The sequence below is a fragment of the Aristolochia californica genome, unplaced genomic scaffold (genome assembly GCF_029961685.1).
Source record: "Aristolochia californica isolate CCGP_79_NKW_82.1479 unplaced genomic scaffold, dmAriCali1.0.hap1 SCAF_7, whole genome shotgun sequence".
Lineage (NCBI taxonomy): Eukaryota > Viridiplantae > Streptophyta > Magnoliopsida > Piperales > Aristolochiaceae > Aristolochia > Aristolochia californica.
In genome coordinates this window covers 22,388,328-22,412,928 of record NW_027182268.1, presented here as the reverse complement: position 1 = coordinate 22,412,928, position 24,601 = coordinate 22,388,328, and positions in this window count along the sequence as shown.

Sequence of the window (24,601 nt, the reverse complement as noted above, 5' to 3'; positions counted from 1 at the left end):
TGCTTTTCTTTTTTAGATGCACACTTTTTTCTTAAATAAAAACTTTGAGTTTTCGCTCACCCTTCATCCCGAAAAAAAAAAAGGCAAAAACCTCACAACAAAATAAAAATTTTATATTTGATGTATGGAAAAAATTTAAAACAATAAAAAATGTAAATAAAGAAAATTTATTCACACAACAGAAATGAACACAAAAGATTTGTTATCCAAGTTTGGGAAAATCCACTACTTTAACCCTAATAGCTTGGAATTTTACAAGAAAGAGATTTCGTCTACACATGTTTTAAAAATGGATATTCTTGTTTGAAACATGTTAAAGATGCAAATGAGCTATGGATGCAAAGCTTTTAAAGAGAATAACAAACGCTCATTAAATTCTCAAGAAAACTTCCGGTGGGATATTTAAACGAGTCAACCATGCCATTAATTTGCCCATTTGCAAAAAGCCGACATAATAATCATAGATGATTGTCAAGTGATTTATCATGCGTAATGAGCTATATTTTTGTAAGAAATGACATTTGGATTGGGAGTCAACACTCAGTTAAAAATCCCCCGCCTCCCCCTTTTCCCGACGATTGCAAAACCTGAGATATAAAAACGAAAAAGTGCTTACAATCCCTAAAAATTACAGACACTCTTTGGAATTATCTCTGTCTACATTTCTGCGTTGTGCATATCCGTTTTAGATGAACACATTTTTCTTAAGTCAAAATTTCGATTTTTTCGCTCTGCCTTCATCCCGTAAACAAAAAAGGAAAATAGATCACAACAAAAAGAAAATTTTATAGTTGATGTACGGAAAAAATTTAACACAATATAAAAATTAAATAAAGAAAATATATTCACACACCACAAATGAACACAAAAGTTTTGTTATCCAAGTTTGGGTAACTCCACTAGTCCAACACTAATATCTTGGAATTTTACATGAAGGAGATTTTTTCTACCCATGTTTTAAAAATGGATATGCATGCTAGAAACATGTTAAAGATTCAAATGACCTATGGTTCCATGCCTTTTAAAGAGAATAACAAAAGCTTAATAAATTCTCAAGTGAACGTGCGGTGGGATATTTGCCCGAGTCAAACAAGCCCTTATTTTGCCCATTTTATAAAATTGAACTAACAATCATAGACGATTGTAAAGTGATTTGTCATGCATAACGGGCTATATTTTTGTAAGAAATGACTTATGGATTGGAAGTCCCCCTTTTCCCGACGATTGCAAAAGCTTAGATATAAAAACGAAAAAGTTCTTATGATCCATAAAAATTACGGACACTCTTTGGAATTATCTCTCTCTACATTTGTGCATTGTGCATTGTGCATTTCACTTTTAGATGTACACTTTTTTCTTAAATCAGAACTTTGAGTTTTCGCTCTCCCTTCATCCCATAAACAGAAACGGCAAATAAATCACAACAAAATAAAAATTTTATAGTTGATGTGTGGAAAAAATTTAAAACAATAACTAATGTAAATAAAAAATATTTATTCACACACCAGAAATGAACACAAAACTTTTGTTATCCAAGTTTGGGAAATTCCATTAATCTAACCCTAATAGCTTGGAATTTTACAAGAAGTTGATTTTTTCTACACATGTTTTAAAAATGGATATGCATGCTTGAAACATGTTAAAGATTCAAATGACCTATGGATCCAAAGCTTTTAAAGGGAGTAGCAAACGCTCATTAAATTCTCAAGTGAACGTGCGGTGGGATATTTACCCGAGTCTAACAAGGAATTATTTGCCCATTTTCAAAAAATTTTACATTACAATCATAGTTGATTCTAAAGTGATTTATCATGCATAACGGGCTATATTTTTGTAAGAAATGACTTATGGATTCCAATTCAACACTCAGTTAAAAATCCTCCGCCACCCATTTTTCACGACAATTGCAAAGCCTCAGATATAAAAACTAAAAAGAGCTTACAATCCCTAAAAATTACAGACACTCTTCGGAATTATGTCTCTCTACATTTGTGCATTGTGCTTTTTTATTTTAGATGTACCATTTTTTCTTAAATCAAAACTTTGAGTTTTCGCTCTCCCTTCATCCTGAAAACAAAAAAGGCAAAAAGCTCACAACAAAATAAAAATTTTATAGTTGATGTATGGAAAAATTTTAAATCAATAAAAAATGTAAATAAAGAAATTTTTTTCACACAACACATGAACACAAAAGTTTTGTTATCCAAGTCTTTTTTTACAGGAAAGATAGTTCTTCTACACATGTTTTAAAAATGGATATGCATGTTTGAAACATGTTTAAGATGCAAATGAGCTATGGATGCAGAGCTTTTAAAGAGAATAACAAACGCTCATTAAATTATCAAGTGAAGTTGCGGTGGGATTTTTGCCCGAGTCAAACATGCCATTAATTTGCCCACTTGGAAAAACCCGACAAAATATCATAGATGATTGTAAAGTGATTTATCAGGTGTAACGGGCTATATTTTATTAAGAAATGACTTTTGGATTGGGAGTCAAAACTCAGTTAAAAATCCCCTGCCTCCTACTTTTCCCGACGATTGCAAAACCTGAGATATAAAAATGAAAAAGTGCTTACGATCCCTAAAAATTACAGACACTCTTTGGAATTATCTCTCCCTACATTTGTTCATTGTTCATTTCTGTTTTAGATGTACACATTTTTCTTAAATCAAAACTTCAAGTTTTTCGTTCTCCCTTCATCCCGTAAACAAAAATGGCAAATAGATCACAACAAAATAAAAATTTTATAGTTGATGTATGGACAAAATTTAAAAAAATAAAAAAAGTAAATAAAGAAAATTTATTCACACACCACAAATGAACACAAAAGTTTTGTTATCCAAGTTTGGGAAATTCCGTTAGTCCAACCCTAATAGCTTGGAATTTTACATGAAGGAGATTTTTTCTACAAATGTTTTAAAAATGGATATACATGTTTGAAACATGTTAAAGATTCAAATGACCTATGGATCCAAAGCTTTTAAACAGAATAAAAAACGCTCATTAAATTCTCAAGTGAACGTGCGATTATTTTGCCCATTTTCAAAAATTTGACGTAACAATCATAGATGATTGTAAAGTGATTTATCATGCGTAACAGGCTATATTTTTGTAAGAAATTACTTATGGATTGCAATTCAACAGTCAGCTAAAAATCCTCCGCCACCCATTTTTCCTGACGATTGCAAAACCAGAGATATAAAAACTAAAAAGAGCTTGCAATCGCTAAAATTTACTGACACTGTTCGGAATTATCTCTCTCTACATTTTTGCATTGTGCTTTTCTTTTTTAGATGCACACTTTTTTCTTAAATAAAAACTTTGAGTTTTCGCTCTCCCTTCATCCCGAAAACAAAAAAGGCAAAAAGCTCACAACAAAATAAAAATTTTAAAGTTGATGTATGGAAAAAATTTAAAGCAATAAAAAATGTAAAGAAATAAAATTTATTCACACAACACAGATGAACACAAAAGTTTTGTTATCAGAGTTTGGGAAATTCCACTAGTGTAACTTTAATAGCTTGGAATTTTACAACAAAGAGATTTCTTCTACACATGTTTTAAAAATGGATACACATATTTGAAACATGTTAAAGATGCAAATGAGCTATGGATGCAAAGCTTTTAAAGAGAATAACAAATGCTCATTAAATTCTCAAGTGAACTTGCGGTGGGATATTTACCCGAGTCAAACATGCCATTATTTTGCCCATTTGCAAAAATCCGACATAATAATCATTGATGATTGTAAAGTAATTTATCATGGGTAACGGGCTACATTTTTGTAAGAAATGACTTTTGGATTGGGAGTCAACACTCAGTTAAAAATCCCACGCCTCCCCCTTTTCCCGACGATTGCAAAACCTGAGATATAAAAACGAAAAAGTGCTCACAATCCCTAAAAATTACAGACACTCTTTGGAATTATCTTTCTCTACATTTGTGCAATTTGCATTTTCGGGTTAGATGTACACATTTTTCTTAAATCAAAACTTTGAGTTTTTCGCTCTCCCTTCATGCCGTAAACAAAAAAAGGCAAATAGATCACAACAAAATGAAAATTTTATAGTTGATGTACGGAAAAAATTTAAAGCAATAAAAAAAGTAAATAAAGAAAATTTATTCACACGCCACAAATGAACACAAAAGATTTGTTATCCAAGTTTGGGAAACTCCATTAGTCCAATACTAATATTTAACATGAAGGAGATTTTTTCTTCACATGTTTTTAAAATGGATATGCATGCTAGAAACATGTTAAAGATTCAAATGAGCTATGGATCTAAAGCTTTTAAAGAGAATAAAAAACAGACATTAAAATCTCAAGTGAACGTGCGGTGGGATATTTTCCCGAGTCAAACAAGCCATTATTTTGCCCACTTTAAAAAATTGACCTAACAATCATAGATGATTTTAAAGTGATTTGTCATGTGTAACGGGCTATATTTTTGTTATAAATGACTGATGGATTAGAAGTCAACACTCAGTTAAAAATCGTTCGCGTCCCCTTTTTCCCGACGATTGCAAAACCTTAGACATAAAAACGAAAAAGTGCTTACGATCTCTCAAAATTACAGACACTTTTGGAATTATCTCTCCCTACATTTGTTCATTGTGCATTTCCATTTTAGATGTACACTTTTTTCTTAAATCAGAACTTCGAGTTTTCGCTCTCCCTTCATCCCATAAACAGAAAAGGCAAATAGATCACAACTAAAGAAAAATTTTATAGTTGATGTGTGGAAAAAAATTAAAACAATAACTAATATAATTAAAAAATATTTATTCACACACCACAAATGAACACAAAAGTTTTGTTATCCAAGTTTGGGAAATTCCATTAGTCCTACCGTAATAGCTTGGAATCTTACATGAAGGAGAATTTTTCTACACATGTTTTAAAAATGGATATGCCTGTTTGAAACATGTTAAGGATTCAAATGACCTATGGATCCAAAGCTTTTAAAGAGATTAACAAACGCTCATTAAATTCTCAAGTGAACATGTGGTGGAATATTTACCCGAGTCTAACAAGTCATTATTTTGCCCGTTTTCAAAAAGTTGACCTAACAATCATAGATGATTGCAAAGTGATTTATCATGTGTAATGGGCTATATGTTTGTAAGAAATGACTTATGGATTGCAATTCAACAGTCAGTTAAATATCCTCCGCCACCCATTTTTCCCGACGATTGCAAAACTTCAGATATAAAAACTAAAAAGAGCTTACAATCCCTAAAAATTACAGTCACTCTTCGGAATTATCTCTCTCTACATTTGTGCATTGTGCTTTTCCATTTTAGATGTACACTTTTTTATTAAATGAGAATTTTCAGTTTTCGTTCTCCCTTCATCCCGTAAACAGAAAATGCAAATAGATCACAAAAAAAAAAAAAATTTATAGTTGATGCGTGGAAAAAATTTAAAACAATAACTAATGTAAATAAAAAATATTTATTCACACACCACAAATGAACACAAAATTTTTGTTATCCAAGTTTGGGAAATTTCATTAGTCCAACCCTAATAGCTTGGAATTTTAGATGCAGGAAATTTTTTCTACACATGTTTTAAAAATGGATATGCATGCTGTAAACATGTCAAAGATTCAAATGAGCCATGGATCCAAAGCTTTTAAAGAGAATAACAAACGCTCATTAAATTCTGAAGTGAACGTGCGGTGGGATATTTACCCGAGTCTAACTAGTCATTATTTTGCCCATTTTCAAAAATTTGACGTAACAATCACAGATGATTGTAAAGTGATTTATCATGCGTAACGGGCTATATTTTTGTAAGAATTCACTTATGGATTGCAATTCAACACTCAGTAAAAAGTCCTCCGCCACCCATTATTCCCGACTATTGCAAACCCTGATATATAAAAACTAAAAAGAGCTTACAATCCCTAAAAATTACAGATACTCTTCGGAATTTTCTCTCTCTAGATTTGTGCATTGTGCTTTTCCATTTTAGATGTACACTTTTTTCTTAAATTAAAACTTTGAGTTTTTGCTCTCCCTTCATCCCGAAAACAAAAAAGCCAAAAAGCTCACAAAAAAATAAAAAATTTATAGTTGATGTATGGAAAAAATTTAAAACAATAAAAAATGTAAATAAAGAAAATTTATTCACACAACACAAATGAACACAAAAGTTTTGTTATCCAAGTTTGGGAAATTCCACTAGTTTAACCGTAATAGCTTGGAATTTTACAAGAAAGAGATTTCTTCTACACGTTTTAAAAATGGATAAGCATGTTTGAAACATGTTAAAGATGCGAATGAGCTATGGACGCAAAGCTTTTAAAGAGAATAACCAACACTCATTAAATTCTCGAGAGAACTTGCGGTGGGATATTTACCCGAGTCAAACATCCCATTATTTTGCCCATTTGCAAAAAGCCGACATAATAATCATAGATGATTGTAAAGTGATTTATCATGCATAACGGGCTATATTTTTGTAAGAAATGACTTATGGATTGGAAATCAACACTCAGTTAAAAATCGCCCGCCTCCCTCTTTTCCCGACGATTGCAAAACCTTAGATATGAAAATGAAAAAGTGCTTACGATCCCTAAAAATTATAGACACTCTCTGGAATTTAGCTCTCTCTACATTTGTGCATTGTGCATTTCCATTTTAGATGTACACTTTTTTCTTAAATGAGAACTTTGAGCTTTCGCTCTCCCTTCATCCCGTAAAAAGAAAAGGCAAATAGATCACAAAAAAATAAAAATTTTATAGTTGATGTGTGGAAAAAATTTAAAACAATAACTAATCTAAATAAAAAATATTTATTCACTCACCGCAATTGAACACAAAAGTTTTGTTATCCAAGTTGGGGAAATTCCATTAGTCCAAACCTATTAGCTTGGAATTTTACAAGAAGGAGATTTTTTCGACACATGTTTTAAAAATGGACATGCATGCTAGAAACATGTTAAAGATTCAAATGACCTATGAATCCAAAGATTTTAAAGAGAATAACAAACGCTCATTAAATTCTCAAGTGAACGTGCGCTGGGATATTTACCCGAGTCTAACAAATCATTATTTTGCCCATTTTCAAAAATTTGACCTAACAATCATAGATGATTGTAAAGTGATTTATCATGCATAACGGGCTATACTTTTGTAAGAAATGACTTATGCATTGCAATTCAACACTCAGTTAAAAATCCCCCGCCACCCCCTTTTCCCGACGACTAGAAAACCTGAGATATAAAAACCAAAAACAGCTTAGAATCCCTAAAAATTATAGATACTCTTCGGAATTATCTCTCTCTACATTTGTGCATTGTGCTTTTCCATTTTAGTTGTACACTTTTTTCTTAAATAAAAACTTTGAATTTTCGCTCTCCCTTCATACCGAAAACAAAAAAGGCAAAAAGCTCACAACAAAATAAAAATTTCATAGTTGATGTATGGAAAAAATTTAAAACAATAACATATGTAAATAAAGAAAATTTATTCACACAACACAAATGAACACAAAAGTTTTGTTATCCAAGTTTGGGAAATTCCACTAGTTTAACCCTAATATCTTGGAATTTTACAAGAAAGAGATTTCTTCTACACATGTTTTAAAAATGGATAAGCATGTTTGAAACATGTTAAAGATGCGAATGAGCTATGGATGCAAAGCTTTTAAAGAGAATAACCAACGCTCATTAAATTCTCGAGTGAACTTGCAGTGGGATATTTACCCGAGTCAAACATGCCATTATTTTGGCCATTTGTAAAAAGCCGACATAATAATCATAGATGATTGTAAAGTGATTTATCATGCATAACGGGCTATATTTTTTTTAGAAATGAATTTTGGATTTAGAGTCAACAATCAGTTAAAAATCCCCACCTCTCCCTTTTCCCTACGATTGCAAAACCTGAGAAATAAAAACGAAAAAGTGCTTACAATCTCAAAATATTACAGACAGTCTTTGGAATTATCTCACTCTAAATTTGCGCATTGTTCATTTCCGTTTTAGATGTACACATTTTTCTTAAATCAAAGATTTGAGTTTTTCGCTCTCCCTTCATCCCGTAAACAAAAAAGGCAAATAGATCACAACAAAATGAAAATTTTATAGTTGATGTATGGAAAAAATTTAAAACAATAAAAAAAGTAAATGAAGAAAATTTATTGACACACCACAAATGAACACAAAAGCTTTGTTATCCAAGTTTAGGAAACTCCACTAGTCCAAGACTAATATCTTGGAAATTTACATGAAGGAGATTTTTTCTACACATGTTTTAAAAATGGATATGCATGCTAGAAACATGTTAAAGATTCAAATGACCTATGGATCCAAAGCTTTTAAAGAGAATAAAAAACGCTCATTAAATTCTCAAGTGAACGTACGGTGGGATGTTTGCCCTAGTCAAACAAGGCATTATTTTGCCCATTTTCAAAAAGTTGGCCTAACAATCACAGATGATTGTAAAGTGATTTATCATGCGTAACGGGCTATATTTTTGTAAGAAATGACATATGAATTGCAATTCAACACTCAGTTAAAAATTCTCCGCCACCCACTTTTTCGACGATTGAGAAACCGGAGATATAAAAACTAAAAAGAGCTTCCAATCCCTAAAAATTACAGACACTCTTTAGAATTATCTCTCTCTACATTTGTGCATTGTGCTTTTCCATTTTAGATGTACACATTTTTCTTAAATCAAAACTTCAAATTTTTCGCTCTCCTTTCATCCCGTAAACAAAAAAGGCAAATAGATCACAACAAAATGAAAATTTTATAGTTGATGTATAGAAAAAATTTAAAACAATAAAAAAAGCAAATAAAGAAAATTTATTCACACACCACAAATGAACACAAAAGTTTTGTTATCAGAGTTTGGGAAACTCCACTAGTCCAACACTAATATCTTGGAATTTTACATGAAGGAGATTTTTTCTACACTTGTTTTAAAAATGGATATGCATGCTAGAAATGTTAAAGATTCAAATGACCTATGGATCCAAAGCTTTTAAAGAGAATAACAAACTCTCATTAAATTTTAAAGTGAACGTGCGGTGGGATATTTGCACGAGTCAAACAAGCTTTTATTTTTCCCATTTTAAAAAATTTGACCTAACAATAATAGATGATGGTAAAGTGATTTAATATGCGTAACGGGCTATATTTTTGGAAGAAATGACTTATGGATTGCAATTCAACACTCAGTTTAAAATCCTCCGCCACCCATTTTTCCCAACGATTGCAAAACCTGAGATATTAAAACTAAAAAGAGCTTACAATCTCTAAAAATTACAGATACTCTTCGGAATTATCCCTCTCTACATTTGTGCATTGTACTTTTCCATTTTAGATGTACAATTTTTTCTTAATTTAAAACTTTGAGTTTTCGCTCTCCCTTCGTCCCGAAAAAAAAAAGGCAAAAAGCTCCCAACAAATTTAAAATTTTATAGTTGATGTATGGAAAAAATTTAAAACAATAAAAAATTTAAATAAAGAAAATTTATTCACACAAAACAAACGAACACAAAAGTTTTGTTGTCCAAGTTTGGGAAATTCCACTTGTTTAACCCTACTAGCTTGGATTTTTACAAGAAGGAGATTTCTTCTACACATGTTTTAAAATGCATATGCATGTATGAAACAAGTTAATGATGCAAATGAGCTATGGATGCATTGCTTTTAAAGAGAATAAAAAACGCTCATTAAATTCTCAAGTGAACTTGCGGTGTGATATTTACCCGAGTCAAACATGTCATTATTTTGCCCATTTGCAAAAACCCGACATAATAATCATAGATGATTGTAAAGTGATTTATCATGCGTAAGGGGCTATATTATTTTAAGAAATGACTTTTGGATTGGGAGTCAACTCTTAGTTAAAAATCCCTCGCCTCCCCCTTTTCCCGATGATTGCAAAACCAGAGATATAAAAACAAAAAGGTGCTTACAATCTCTAAAAATTACAAACACTCTTTGGAATTATCTCTCTCTACATTTGTGCATTGTGCATTTCCATTTTAGATGTACACATTTTTCTTAAATCTAAACTTCGAGTTTTTCGCTCTCCCATCATCCCGTAAACAAAAAAGGCAAAAAGATCACAACAAAATGAAAATTTTATAGTTGATATAAGAAAAAAATTTAAAACAATAAAAAAGTAAATAAAGAAAATTTATTCACACACCACAGATGAACTCAAAAGTTTTGTTATCCAAGTTTGGGAAACACCACTAGTCTAACACTTACATCTTGGAATTTTACATGAAAGTGATTTTTTTTACACATGTTTTAAAAATAGATATGCATGCTAGAAACATGTTAAAGATTCAAATGACCTATGGATGCAAAGCTTTTAAAGATAATAACAAACTCTCATTAAATTCTCAAGTGAACGTGCGGTGGGATATTTGCCCTAGTCAAACAAGCCAGTATTTTGCCCATTTTCAAAAAGTTGGCCTACCAATCATTGATGATTGTAAAGTGATTTGTCATGCATAACTGGCTATATTTTTGTTAGAATGGACTTATGGATTGGAAGTCAACACTCAGTTAAAAATTGCCTGCCTCCCCTTTTTCCCGACGATTGCAAAACCTTAGATATAAAAACGAAAAAGTGCTTACGATCCCTCAAAATTACAGACACTCTTTGGAATTATCTCTCTCTACATTTGTGCATTGTGCATTTCCATTTTAGATGTACACTTTTTTCTTAAATCAGAACATCGTGTTTTCGCTCTCCCTTCATCCCGTAAACAGAAAAGGCAAATAGATCACAACAAAAGAAAAATTTTATAGTTGATGTGTGGAAAAAATTTAAAACAATAACTAATGTAAATAAAAAATATTTATTCACACACCACAAATGAACACAAAAGTTTTGTTATCCAAGTTTGGGAAATTCCATTAGTCCTACACTAATAGCTTGGAATTTTACATGAAGGAGATATTTTCTACACATGTTTGAAAAATGGATATGCATGCTTGAAACATGTTAAAGATTCAAATGACCTATGGATCCCAAGCTTTTAAAGAGAATAACAAACGGTCATTAAATTCTCAAGTGAACGTGCGGTGGGATATTTACCCGAGTCTAACAAGTCATTATTTCGCCCATTTAGAAAATTTGACCTAACAATCATAGATGATTTTAAAGTGACTTATCATGCGTAACGGGCTATATTTTTGTAAGAAATGACTTATGGTTTGCAATTCAACACTAAGTTAAGAATCCCCTGCCTCCCATTATTCCTGACGATTGCAAAACCTGAGAAATAAAAACTATAAAGAGCTTACAATCCCTAAAAACTACAGACACTCTTCGGAAATATCTCTCTCTACATTTGTGGATTGTGCTTTTCCATTCTAGATGTACTCTTTTTTCTTAAATCAAAACGTTGAGTTTTTGCTCTCTCTTCTTCCCGAAAACAAAAAAGGCAAAAAGCTCACAACAAAATAAAAATTTTAAAATTGATGTATGGAAAAAATTTAAAACAATAAAAAATGTAAATAGAGAAAATTTACTCAGAATACACAAATGAACACAAAAGTTTTGTTATCCAATTTTGGCAAATTCCAAAAGTTTAACCCTAATAGCTTGGAATTTAACAAGAAAGAGATTTCATCTACACATGTTTTAAAAATGGATATGCATGTTTGAAACATGTTAAAGATGCAAATGAGCTATGGATTCAAAGCTTTTTAAGAGAATAACAAACGCTCATTAAATTCTCAAGTGAACTTGCTGTGGGATATTTACCCGAGTCAAACATGCCATTATTTTGCCCATTTGCAAAAAGCTGACATAATAATCATAGATGATTGTAAAGTGATTTATCATGCGTAACAGGCTATATTTTTGTAAGAAATGACTTTTGGATTGGGAGTCAACACACAGTTAAAAATCCCCTACCTCCCCCTTTTACCAACGATTGCAAAACCTGAGATATAAAAACGAAAAAGTGCTTGCAATCCCTAAAAATTACAGAAACTCTTTGGATTTATCTCTCTCTACATTTGTGCATTGTACATTTCCGTTTTAGATGTACACATTTTTCTTAAATCAAAATTTCGAGTTTTTCGCTATCCCTTCATCCCGTAAACAAATAAGGCAAATAGATCACAACAAAATGAAAATTTTATATTCGATGTACGGAAAAAATTTAAAATACTAAAAAAAGTAAATAAAGAAAATTTATTCACACACCACAAAGGAACACAAAATTTTTGTTATGCAAGTTTGGGAAACTCCACCAATCCAACACTAATATTTCACATGAAGGAGATTTTTTCTACACATGTTTTGAAAATGGATATGCATGCTTGAAACATGTTAAAGATTCAAATGACCTATGGATCCAAAGGTTTTAAAGATAATAACAAACGCTCATTAAATTCTCAAGTGAACGTGCGGTGGGATATTTACCCGAGTCAAACAAGTAATTATTTTGCCCATTTTCAAAAATTTGACCCAACTATCATTGATCATTGTAAAATGATTCATCATGCGTAACGGGCTATAATTTTTTAAGAAATGAATTATGGATTGGAAGTCAACACTCAGTTAAAAATCGCCCGCCTCCCCCTTTTCCAGAAGATTGCAAAACCATAGATATAAAAATGAAAAAGTGCTTACAATACCTACAAATTACAGACACACTTTGGAATTATCTCTCTCTACATTTGTGCATTGTGCATTTCCGTTATAGATTTACACATTTTTCTTAAACCACAACTTCGAGTTTTTCGCTCTCCATTCATCCCGTAAACAAAAAAGGCAAATAGATCACAACAAAAAGAAAATTTTACTCTTGATGTACGGAAAAAATTTAAAACATTAAAAAAGGTAAAGAAAGAAAATTTATTCACACACCACAAATGAACACAAAAGTTTTGTTATCCAAGTTTGGGAAACTCCACTAGTCCAACACTAATATCTTGGAATTTTACATGAAGGAGATTTTTTCTACACATGTTTTAAAAATGGATATGCAAGCTAGAAACATGTTAAAGATTCAAATGACCTATGGATCCAAAGCTTTTAAAGAGAATAACAAACGCGCATTAAATTCTCAAGTGAACGTGCGGTGGGATATTTGCCCGAGTCAAACAAGCCCTTATTTTGCCCATTTTCTAAAAGATGACCTAACAATCATAGATGATTGTAAAGTGATTTGTCATGCGTAACGGGCTATATTATTGTTAGAAATGACTTATGGATTCAAAGTCAACACTCAGTTAAAAATCGCCCTCCTCCCCCTTTTCCCCACGATTGCAAAACCTTAGATAAAAAAATGAAAAAATTCTTCCGATGCCTAAAAATTACAGACACTCTTTCGAATTATCTCTCTCAACATTTTTGCTTTGTGCATTTCCATTTTAAATGTACACCTTTTTCTTAAATCAGAACTTTGAGTTTTTGCTCTCCTTCCATCCCGTAAACATAAAAGGCAAATAGATCGCAACAAAATAAAAATTTTATAGTTGAAGTGTGGAAAAAATTTAAAACAATAACTATTGTAAATAAAAAAATATTTATTCATACACCACAAATGAATACAAAAGTTTTGTTATCCAAGTTTGGGAAATTCCATTAGTCCAACCCTAATAGCTTGGAATTTTACATGAAGGAGATTTTTTCTACACATGTTTTAAAAATTGATATGCATGTTAGAAACATGTTAAAGATTCAAATGGCCTATGGATCCAAAGCTTTTAAAGAGAATAACAAACGCTCATTAAATTCTCAAGTGAACGTGCGGTGGGATATTTGCCCGAGTCAAACAAGCAATTATTTTGCCCAATTTCAAAAAGTTAACCTAACAATCATAGATGATTGTAAAGTGATTTGTCATGCGTAACAAGCTATATTTTTGTAAGAAATGACTTATGGATTGGAAGTCAACACTCAGTTAAAAATCACTCGCCTCCCCCTTTTCCCAACGATTGCAAAACCTTCGATATAAAAATGAAAAAGTGCTTACGATCCCTAAAAATTACAAACACTCTTTGGAATTATCTCTCTCTACATTTGTGCATTTTGCATTTCCATTTTAGATGTACACTTTTTTCTTAAATCAGAACTTTGAGTTATCGATCTCCCTTCATCCCGTAAACAGAAAAGGCAAATAGATCACCACAAAATAAAAAATTTAAAACAATAACTAATGTAAATAAAAAATATTTATTTACACACCACAAATGAATACAAAAGTTTTGTTATCCAAGTTTGGGAAATTCCATTAGTCCAACCCTAATAGCTTGGAATTTTACATGAAAGAGATTTTTTCTACAGATGTTTGAAAAATGGATATGCATGCTTGAAACATGTTAAAGATTCAAATGACCTATGGATCCAAAGCTTTTAAAGAGAATAACAAACGCTCATTAAATTCTCAAGTGAACTTGCGATGGGATATTTACCGGAGTCTAACATGCCATTATTTTGCCCATTTTCAAAAAGCCGACATAATAATCATAGATGATTGTAAAGTGATTTATCATGTGTAACGGGCTATATTTTTGTAAGAAATGACTTTTGCTTTGGGAGTCAACACTCAGTTAAAAATCCCTTGCCTCCCCCTTTTCCCAATGATTGTAAAACCTGAGATATAAAAACAAAAAAGTGTTTGCAATCCCTAAAAATTACAGAAACTCTTTGGATTTATCTCTCTCTACTTTTTTGCATTATGCGTTTTCGGTTTTTATGTATACATTTTTCTTAAATCAAAACTTTGAGTTTTTCGCTCTCCCTTCATCATGTAAACAAAAAAGGGAAATACATCACAACAAAAGGAAAATTTTGTAGTTGGTGTACGGAAAAAATTTAAAACAATAAAAAAATTAAATAAAGAAAATTTTTTCACACACCACAAATGAACACAAAAGTTTTGTTATCCAAGTTTGGGAAACTCCACTAGTCCAACACTAATATTTTACATGAAGGAGATTTTTTCTACACATGTTTTAAAAATGGATATGCATGCTAGAAACATGTTAAAGATTCAAATGACCTATGGATCCAAAGCTTTTAAAGAGAATAACAAACGCTCATTAAATTCTCAAGTGAACGTGCGGTGTGGTATTTGCCCAAGTCAAACAAGCCATTATTTTGCCCACTTACAAAAAGTTGACCTAACAATCATAGATGATTGTAAAGTGATTTTTCATGCGTAACCGGCCACTTTTTTTAAGAAATGACTTATGGATTTGAAGTCAACACTTAGTTAAAAATCGCCCGCCTCCCCCTTTCCCGTCGATTGCGAAACCTTAGATATAAAAACGAACATGTGCTTACGATCCCTAAAATTTACTGAAAATCTTTGGAATTATCTCTCTCTTCATTTGTGCATTGTGCATTTCAATTTTAGATGTACACTTTTTTCTTCAATCAGAACTTTGAGTTTTCGCTCTCCCTTCATCAAGTAAACAGAAAAGGCAAATAGATCACAACAAAATAAAAATTTTAAAGTTGATGTGTGGAAAAAATTTAAAAAAATAACTAATGTAAATAAAAAATATTTATTCACACACCACAAATGAACACAAAAGTTTTGTTATCCAAGTTTGGGAAATTCCATTAGTCCAACCCTAAAAGATTGGAATTTTACATGAAGGAGATTTTTTCTACTCAATGTTTTAAAAATGGATATGCATGTTTGAATCATGTTAAAGATTCAAATGACCTATGGATCCAAAGCTTTTAAAGAGAATAACAAACGCTCATTAAATTGTCAAGTGAACGTGCGGTGGGATATTTACCCGAGTCTAACAAGTCATTATTTGGCCCATTTTAAAAATTTGACCTAACAATCATAGATGATTGTAAAGTGATTTATCATGCGTAACGGGCTATATTTTTGTAAGAAATGACTTATGGATTGCAATTCAACACTCAGTTAGAAATCCTCCGCCACCTATTTTTCCCGACGATTGCAAAACCAGAGATATAAAAACTAAAAAGGGCTTACAATCCCTAAAAATTACAGACACTCTTCAGAATTATCTCTCCCTACATTTGTTCATTATGCTTTTCAGTTTTAGATTTACACTTTTTGCTCAAACCAAAACTTCGAGTTTTCACTCTCCCTTCATCCTGAAAACAAAAAAAGCAAAAAGCTCACAACAAAATAATAATTTTATAGTTGATGTAAGGAAAAAATTTAAAACAATAACAAATGTAAAGAAAGAAAATTTATTAACACACCACAAATGAACACAAAAGTTTTGTTATCCAAGTTTGGGGAATTCCATTGGTCCAACCCTAATAGCTAGGAATTTTTCATGAAGGAGATTTTTTCTACACATGTTTTAAAAATGGATATGCATGTTTGAAACATGTTAAAGATTCAAATGACCTATGGATCCAAAGATTTTAAAGATAATAACAAGTGCTCGTTAAATTCTCAAGTGAACGTGTGGTGGGATATTTACCCAAGTCTAACAAGTCATTATTTTGCCCTTTTTAAAAAATTTGACCTACCAATCATAGATGATTGTAAAGTGATTTATCATGAGTAACGGGCTATATTTTTGTAAGAAATGACTTATGGATTGCAATTCAACACTCAGTTAGAAATACTCCGCCTCCCATTTTTCCCGACGATTGCGAAACCAGAGATATAAAAATTAAAACGAGCCTACAATCCCTAAAAATTACAGACACTCTTCATAATTATCTCTCCCTACATTTGTTCATTATGCTTTTCAATTTTAGATCTACACTTTTTTCTCAAACCAAAACTTTGAGTTTTCGCTCTCCCTTCATCCTGAAAACAAAAAAGGCAAAAAGCTCACAACAAAATAAAAATTTTATAGTTGATGTATGGAAAAAATTTAAAATAATAACAAATGTAAATAAAGAAAATTTATTCACACACCACAAATGAACACAAAAGTTTTGTTATCCAAGTTTGGGGAATTCCATTAGTCCAACCCTAATAGCTAGGAAGTTTACATGAAGTAGATTTTTTGTACACATGTTTTAAAAATCGATATACATGCTTGAAACATGTTAAAGATTCAAATGACCTATGGATCTAAAGGTTTTAAAGATAATAACAAACGCTCATTAAATTCTCAAGTGAACGTGTGGTGGGATATTTACCCATGTCTACCAAGTAATTATTTTGCCCATTTTCAAAAATATGACCTAACAATCAAGTCAACTTGCGGTGGGATATTTACCCGTGTCAAACATGCCAATATTTTGCCCATTTGCAAACAGCTGACATAATAATTATACATGATTTTAAAGTGATTTATCATGTGTAACGGGCTATATTTTTGTAAGAAATGACTTTTGGATTGGGAGTCAACAGACAGTTAAAAATCCCCCGCCTCCCCCTTTTCCCGTCGATTGCAAAACCGGGGATGTAAAAACGAAAAAGTGTTTGCAATCCCTAAAAATTACAGACACTCTTTGGAATTATCTCTCTCTACATTTGTGCATTGTCAATTTCCGTTTTAGATGTACACATTTTTCTTAAATCAAAACTTCTAGTTTTCGCTCTCCCTTCATCCCGTAAACAAAAAAGGCATATAGATCACAACAAAATGAAAATTTTATAGTTGATGTACGAAAAAAATTTAAAACAACAAAAAAAGTAAATAAATAAAATTTATTCACATAACACAAATGAACACAAAAGTTTTGTTATCCAAGTTTGGGAAACTCCACTAGTCCAACACTAATATCTTGGAATTTTATATGCAGGAGATTTTTTCTACACATGTTTTAAAAATGGATATGCATGCTAGAAACATGTTAAAGATTCAAATGACCTATGGATCCAAAGCTTTTAAAGAGAATAACAAACGCTCATTAAATTCTCAAGTGAACGTGCGGTGGGATATTTGCCCGAGTCAAACAAGCCATTATTTTAAACAATAACAAATGTAAATATAGAAAATTTATTCACACAACACAAATTAACACAAAAGTTTTGTTATCCAAGTTTGGGAAATTCCACTAGTTTAACCCTAATAGCTTGGAATTTTCCAAGAAAGAAATTTCTTCTACCCATGTTTTAAAAATGGATATGCATGTTTGACACATGTTAAAGATGCAAATGAGCTATGGATGCAAAGCTTTTAAACACAATGACAAACGCTCATTAAATTCTCAAGTGAACTCGCCGTGGGATATTTACCCGAGTCAAACATGCCATTATTTTACCCATTTTCAAAAAGCCGACATAATAATCATAGACGATTGTAAAGTGATTTATCATGCGTAACGGGCTATATTTTTGTAAGAAATGACTTTTGGATTGGGAGTCAACACTCAGTTAAAAATCTCCCGCCTCCCCCTTTTCCCGACGATTACAAAACCTGAGATATAAAACCGAAAAAGGGCTTACAACCCCTAAAAATTAGATACACTCTTTGGAATTATCACTCTCTACATTTGTGCATTGTGCATTTCCGTTTTAGATGTACACATTTATCTAAAATCAAAACTTCGATTTTTTCGCTCTCCCTTCATCCTGTAAACAAAAAATGCAAATAGATCACAACAAAATGAAAGTTTTATAGTTGATGTATGGAAATAATTTAAAATAGTAAAAAAATATATGAAGAAAATTTATTCACACACCACAAATGAGCACAAAAGTTTTGTTATCCAAGATTGGGAAACTCCACTAGTCAAACACTAATATATATGAATTTTACATGATGGAGATTTTTTCTACACATGTTTTAAAAATGGATATGCATGCTAGAAACATGTTAAAGATTCAAATAACCTATGGATCCAAAGTTTTTAAAGAGTAACAAACACTCATTAAATTCTCAAGTGAACGTGCGGTGGGATATTTGCCCAAGTCAAACAAGCCATTATTTTGCCCATTTTCAAAAAGTTGACCTAATAATCATAGATGATTGTAACATGATTTGTCATGCGTAACAGGCTATATATTTTTTTAATAAATGACTTATGGATTGAAAGTCAACACTCAGTTAAAAATCACCCGCCTCCCCCTTTTCCCGACGATTGCAAAACCTGAGATATAAAAACTAAAAAGAGCTTACAATCCCTAAAAATTACAGACACTCTTCGAAATTATCTCTCTCTACATTTGTGCACTGTGCATTTCCATTTTAGATGTACACTTTTTTCTTAAATCAAAACTTTGAGTTTTCGCTCTCCCTTAATCCCGAAAACAAAAAACGCAAACACCTCACAGCAAAATAAAAATTTTATAGTTGATGTGTGGAAAATATTTTAAACAATAACAAATGTAAGTAAAGAAATTTTTTTCACACAACACAAATTAACACAAAAGTTTTGTTATCCAAGTTTGGGAAATTCCACTAGTTTAACCCTAATAGCTTGAAATTTAACAAGAAAGAAATTTCTTCTACCCATGTTTTAAAAATGGATAAGCATGTTCGAAACATGTTAAAGATGCAAATGAGTTATGGATGCAAAGTTTTTAAAGAGAATAACAAACGCTCATTAAATTTTCAAGTGAACTCGCCGTGGGATATTTACCCGAGTCAAACATGCCATTATTTTGCCCATTTTCAAACAGCCGACATAATAATCATAGATGATTGTAAAGTGATTTATCATGCGTAACGGGCTATATTTGTGTGAGAAATGACTTTTGGATTGGGAGTCAACACTCAGTTAAAAATCTCTCGCCTCCCCCTTTTCCCGACGATTGCAAAACCTGAGACATAAAACCGAAAAAGTCCATACAATCCCTAAAAATTACAGACACTCTTTGGAATTATCACTCTCCACATTTGTGCATTGTGCATTTCTGTTTTAGATGTACTCATTTATCTAAAATCAAAACTTTGATTTTTTCGCTCTCCCTTCATCCTGTAAACAAAAAATGCAAATAGATCACAACAAAATGAAAATTTTATAGTTGATGTGCGGAAAAATTTAAAATAGTAAAAAAATTAAATAAAGAAAATTTATTCACACACGACAAATGAACACAAAAGTTTTGTTATCCAAGATTGGGAAACTCCACTAGTCAAACACTAATATCTATGAATTTTAGATGATGGAGATTTTTTCTACACATGTTTTAAAAATGGATAAGCATGCTAGAAATATGTTAAAGATTCAAATAACCTATGGATCCAAAGCTTTTAAAGAGAATAACAAACACTCATTAAATTCTCAAGTGAACGTGCGGTGGGATATTTGCCTGCGTCAAACAAGCCATTATTTTGCCCATTTTCAAAATGTTGACCTAAAAATCATAGATGATTGTAAAGTGATTTGTCATGCGTAACAGGCTATATTTTTTTTAAGAAATGACTTAAGGATTGGAAGTCAACACTCAGTTAAAAATCACCCGCCTCCCCCGTTTCCCGACGATTGCAAAACCTGAGATATAAAAACTAAAAAGAGCTTACAATCCCAAAAAATTACACACACTCTTCGAAATTATCTCTCTCTACATTTTTGCATTGTGCTTTTCCATTTTAGATGTACACTTTTTTCTTAAATCAAAACTTTGAGTTTTCGCTCTCCCTTCATCCCGAAAACAAAAAAGGCAAACAACTCAAAGCAAAATGAAAATTTTATAGTTGATGTGTGGAAAATATTTTAAACACTAACAAATGTAAAGAAAGAAAATTTATTCACACAACACAAATTAATACAAAAGTTTTGTTATCCAAGTTTGGGAAATTCCACTAGTTTAACCCTAATAGCTTGAAATTTTCCAAGAAAGAAATTTCTTCTACCCATGTTTTAAAAATGGATGAGCATGTTTGAAACATGTTAAAGATGCAAATGAACTATGGATGCAAAGATTTTAAAGAGAATAACAAACGCTCATTAAATTCTCAAGTGAACTCGCCGTGGGATATTTACCCGAGTCAAACATGCCATTATATTGCCCATTTTGAAAAAGCCGACATAATAATCATAGATGATTGTAAAGTGATTTATCATGCGTAACGGGCTATATTTTGATAAGAAATGACTTTTGGATTGGGAATCAACACTCAGTTAAAAATCTTCCGCCTCCCCCTTTTCCCGACGATTGCAAAACCTGAGATATAAAACCGAAAAAGTGCTTACAATGCCTAAAAAATTACAGACACTCTTTGGAATTATCTCTCTCTACATTTTTGCATTGTGCATTTCCGTTTTAGATGTACTCATTTATCTAAAATCAATAGTTTGAGTTTTTTGCTCTCCCTTCATCCTGTAAACCAAAAAGGCAAATCGATCACAAAAAAATGAATATTTTATAGGTGATGTACAGAAAAAATTTTAAAAAAAAAATTAATAAAGAAAATTTATTCACACACAACAAATGAACAGAAAAGTTTTGTTATCCAAGATTGGGAAACTCAACTAGTGCAACACTAATATCTTGGAATTTTACATGAAGGAGATTTTTTCTACTCATGTTTTAAAAACGGATATGCATGCTAGAAACATTTTAAAGATTCAAAGGACCTATGGATCCAAAGCTTTTAAAGAGAATAACAAACGCTCATTAAATTCTCAAGTGAACGTACGGTGGGATATTTGCCCGAGTCAAACAAGCCATTATTTTGCCCATTTTCAAAAAGTTGACCTAACAATCATAGATTATTGTAAAGTGAGTTGTCATGCGCAACAGGCTATATTTTTTTTAAGAAATGACTTATGGATTGGAAGTCAACACTCAGTTAAAAATCACCTGCCTCCCCCTTTTTCCCGACGATTGCAAAACCTGAGATATAAAAACTAAAAACAGCTTACAATCCCTAAAAGTTACAAACACTCTTCGAAATTATCTCTCTCTACATTTTTTCATTGTGCTTTTCCTTTTTAGATGTGCACTTTTTTATTAAATCAAAACTTTGACTTTTCGCTCTCCCTTCATCCCGAAAACAAAATAGGCAAACAACTCACAGCATAATAAAAAATTTATAGTTGATGTGTGGAAAATATTTTAAACAATAACAAATGTAAATATAGAAAATTTATTCACACAACACAAATTAACACAAAAGTTTTGTTATCCAAGTTTGGGAAACTCAACTAGTTTAACCCTAATAGCTTGGAATTTTCCAAGAAAGAAATTTCTTCTACCCATGTTTTAAAAATGGATATGCATGTTTGAAACATGTTAAAGATGCAAATGAGCTATGGATGCAAAGCTTTTAAAGACAATAACAAACGCTCATTAAATTCTCAAGTGAACTCGCCGTGGGATATTTACCCGAGTCAAACATGCCATTATTTTGCCCATTTGCAAAAAGTCGACATAATAATCATAGATGATTGTAAAGTGATTTATCATGCGCAACGGGCTATATTTTTGTAAGAAATAACTTTTGGATTGGGAGTCAACACTCAGTTAAAAATCTCCCGCCTCCCCCTTTTCCCGACGATTACAAAACCTGAGATATAAAACCGAAAAAGTTCTTACAATCCCTGAAAATTATAGACACTCTTTGGAATTATCTCTCTCTACATTTGTGCATTGTGCATTTCCGTTTTAGATGTACTCATTGATCTAAAATCAAAACTTTGATTTTTTCGCTCCCCCTTCATCCTGTAAACAAAAAAAACAAATAGATCACAACAAAATGAAAATTTTATAGTTGATGTACGGAAAAAATTTAAAATAGTAAAAAAAGTAAATAAAGAAAATTTATTCACACACCACAAATGAACACAAAAGTTTTGTTGTCCAAGATTCGGAAACTCCACTAGCCAAACACTAATATCTATGAATTTTACATGATGGAGATTTTTTCTACACATGTTTTAAAAATGAATATGCATGCTAGAAACATGTTAAAGATTCAAATAACCTATGGATCCAAAGCTTTTAAAGAGAATAACAAATACTAATTAAATTCTCAAGTGAATGTGAGGTGGGATAATTGCCCGAGTCAAACAAGCCATTATTTTGCCCATTTTCAAAAAGTTGACCTAACAATCATAGATGATTGTAAAGTGATTTGTCATGCGTAACAGGCTATATTTTTTTTAAGAAATGAGTTATGGATTGGAAGTCAACACTCAATTAAAAATCACCCGCCTCCCACTTTTCCCGACGATTGCAAAACCTGAGATATAAAAACTAAAAAGAGCTTACAATCCCTAAAAATTACATACACTCTTCGAAATTATCTCTCTCTACATATTTGCATTGTGTTTTTCCATTTTAGATGTACACTTTTTTCTTAAATCAAAACTTTGAGTTTTCGCTCTGCCTTCATCCCGAAAACAAAAAAGGCAAACAACTCACAGCAAAATAAAAATTTTATAGTCGATGTATGGAAAATATTTTAAAAAATAACAAATGTAAATAAAGAAAATTTATTCACACAACACAAATTAACACAAAAGTTTTGTTATCCAAGTTTGGGAAATTCCACTAGTTTAACCCTAATAGCTTGGAATTTTCCAAGAAAGAAATTTCTTCTACCCATGTTTTAAAAATGGATAAGCATGTTTGAAACATGTTAAAGATGCAAATGAGCTATGGATGCAAAGCTTTTAAAGAGAATAACAAACGCTCAATAAATTCTCAAGTGAACTCGCCGTGGGATATTTACCCGAGTCAAACATGCCATTATTTTTCCCATTTTCAAAAAGCCGACATAATAATCATAGATGATTGTAAAGTGATTTATCATGTGTAACGGGCTATATTTTTGTAAGAAATGACTTTTGGATTGAGAGTTAACACTCAGTTAAAAATCTCCCGCCTCCACCTTTTCCCGATGATTGCAAAACCTGAGATATAAAACCGAAAAAGTGCTTACAATCCCTCTAAATTACAGTCTCTCTTTGGAATTATCTCTCTCTACATTTGTGCATTTTGCATTTCCATTTTAGATGTCCTCATTTATCTAAAATCAAAACTTCGATTATTTCGCTCTCCCTTCATCCTGTAAACAAAAAATGCAAATAGATCACAACAAAATGAAAATTTTATAGTTGATGTATGAAGAAAATTTAAAATAACAGAAAAAGTAAATAAAGAAAATTTATTCACACACCACAAATAAACACAAAAGTTTTGTTATCCAAGATATGGAAACTCTAGTAGTCAAACACTAATATCTATGAATTTTACATGATGGAGATTTTTTCTACACATGTTTTAAAAATGGATATGCATGCTAGAAACATGTTAAAGATTCAAATGACCTATGGATCCAAATCTTTTAAAGAGAATAACAAACTCTCATTAAATTTTCAAGTGAACGTCCGGTGGGATATTTGCCCGAGTCAAACAAGCCATTATTTTGCCCATTTTCAAAAAGTTGACCGAACAATCATAGATGATTTTAAAGTGATTTGTCATGCGTAACAGGCTATATTTTTTTTAAGAAATGACTTATGGATCGGAAGTCAACACTCAATTAAAAATCACCTGCCTCCCACTTTTCCCGACGATTTCAAAACTTGAGATATAAAAACTAGAAAGAGCTTACAATCCCTAAAAAATACAGTAACTCTTCGAAATTGTCTCTCTCTACATATTTGCATTGTGCTTTCCATTTTAGATGTACACTTTTTTCTTAGATCAAAACTTTGAGTTTTTTCTTTCCCTTCATCCTGAAAACAAAAAAGGCAAACAACTCACAGCAAAATAAAAATTTTATAGTTGTTGTGTGGAAAATAT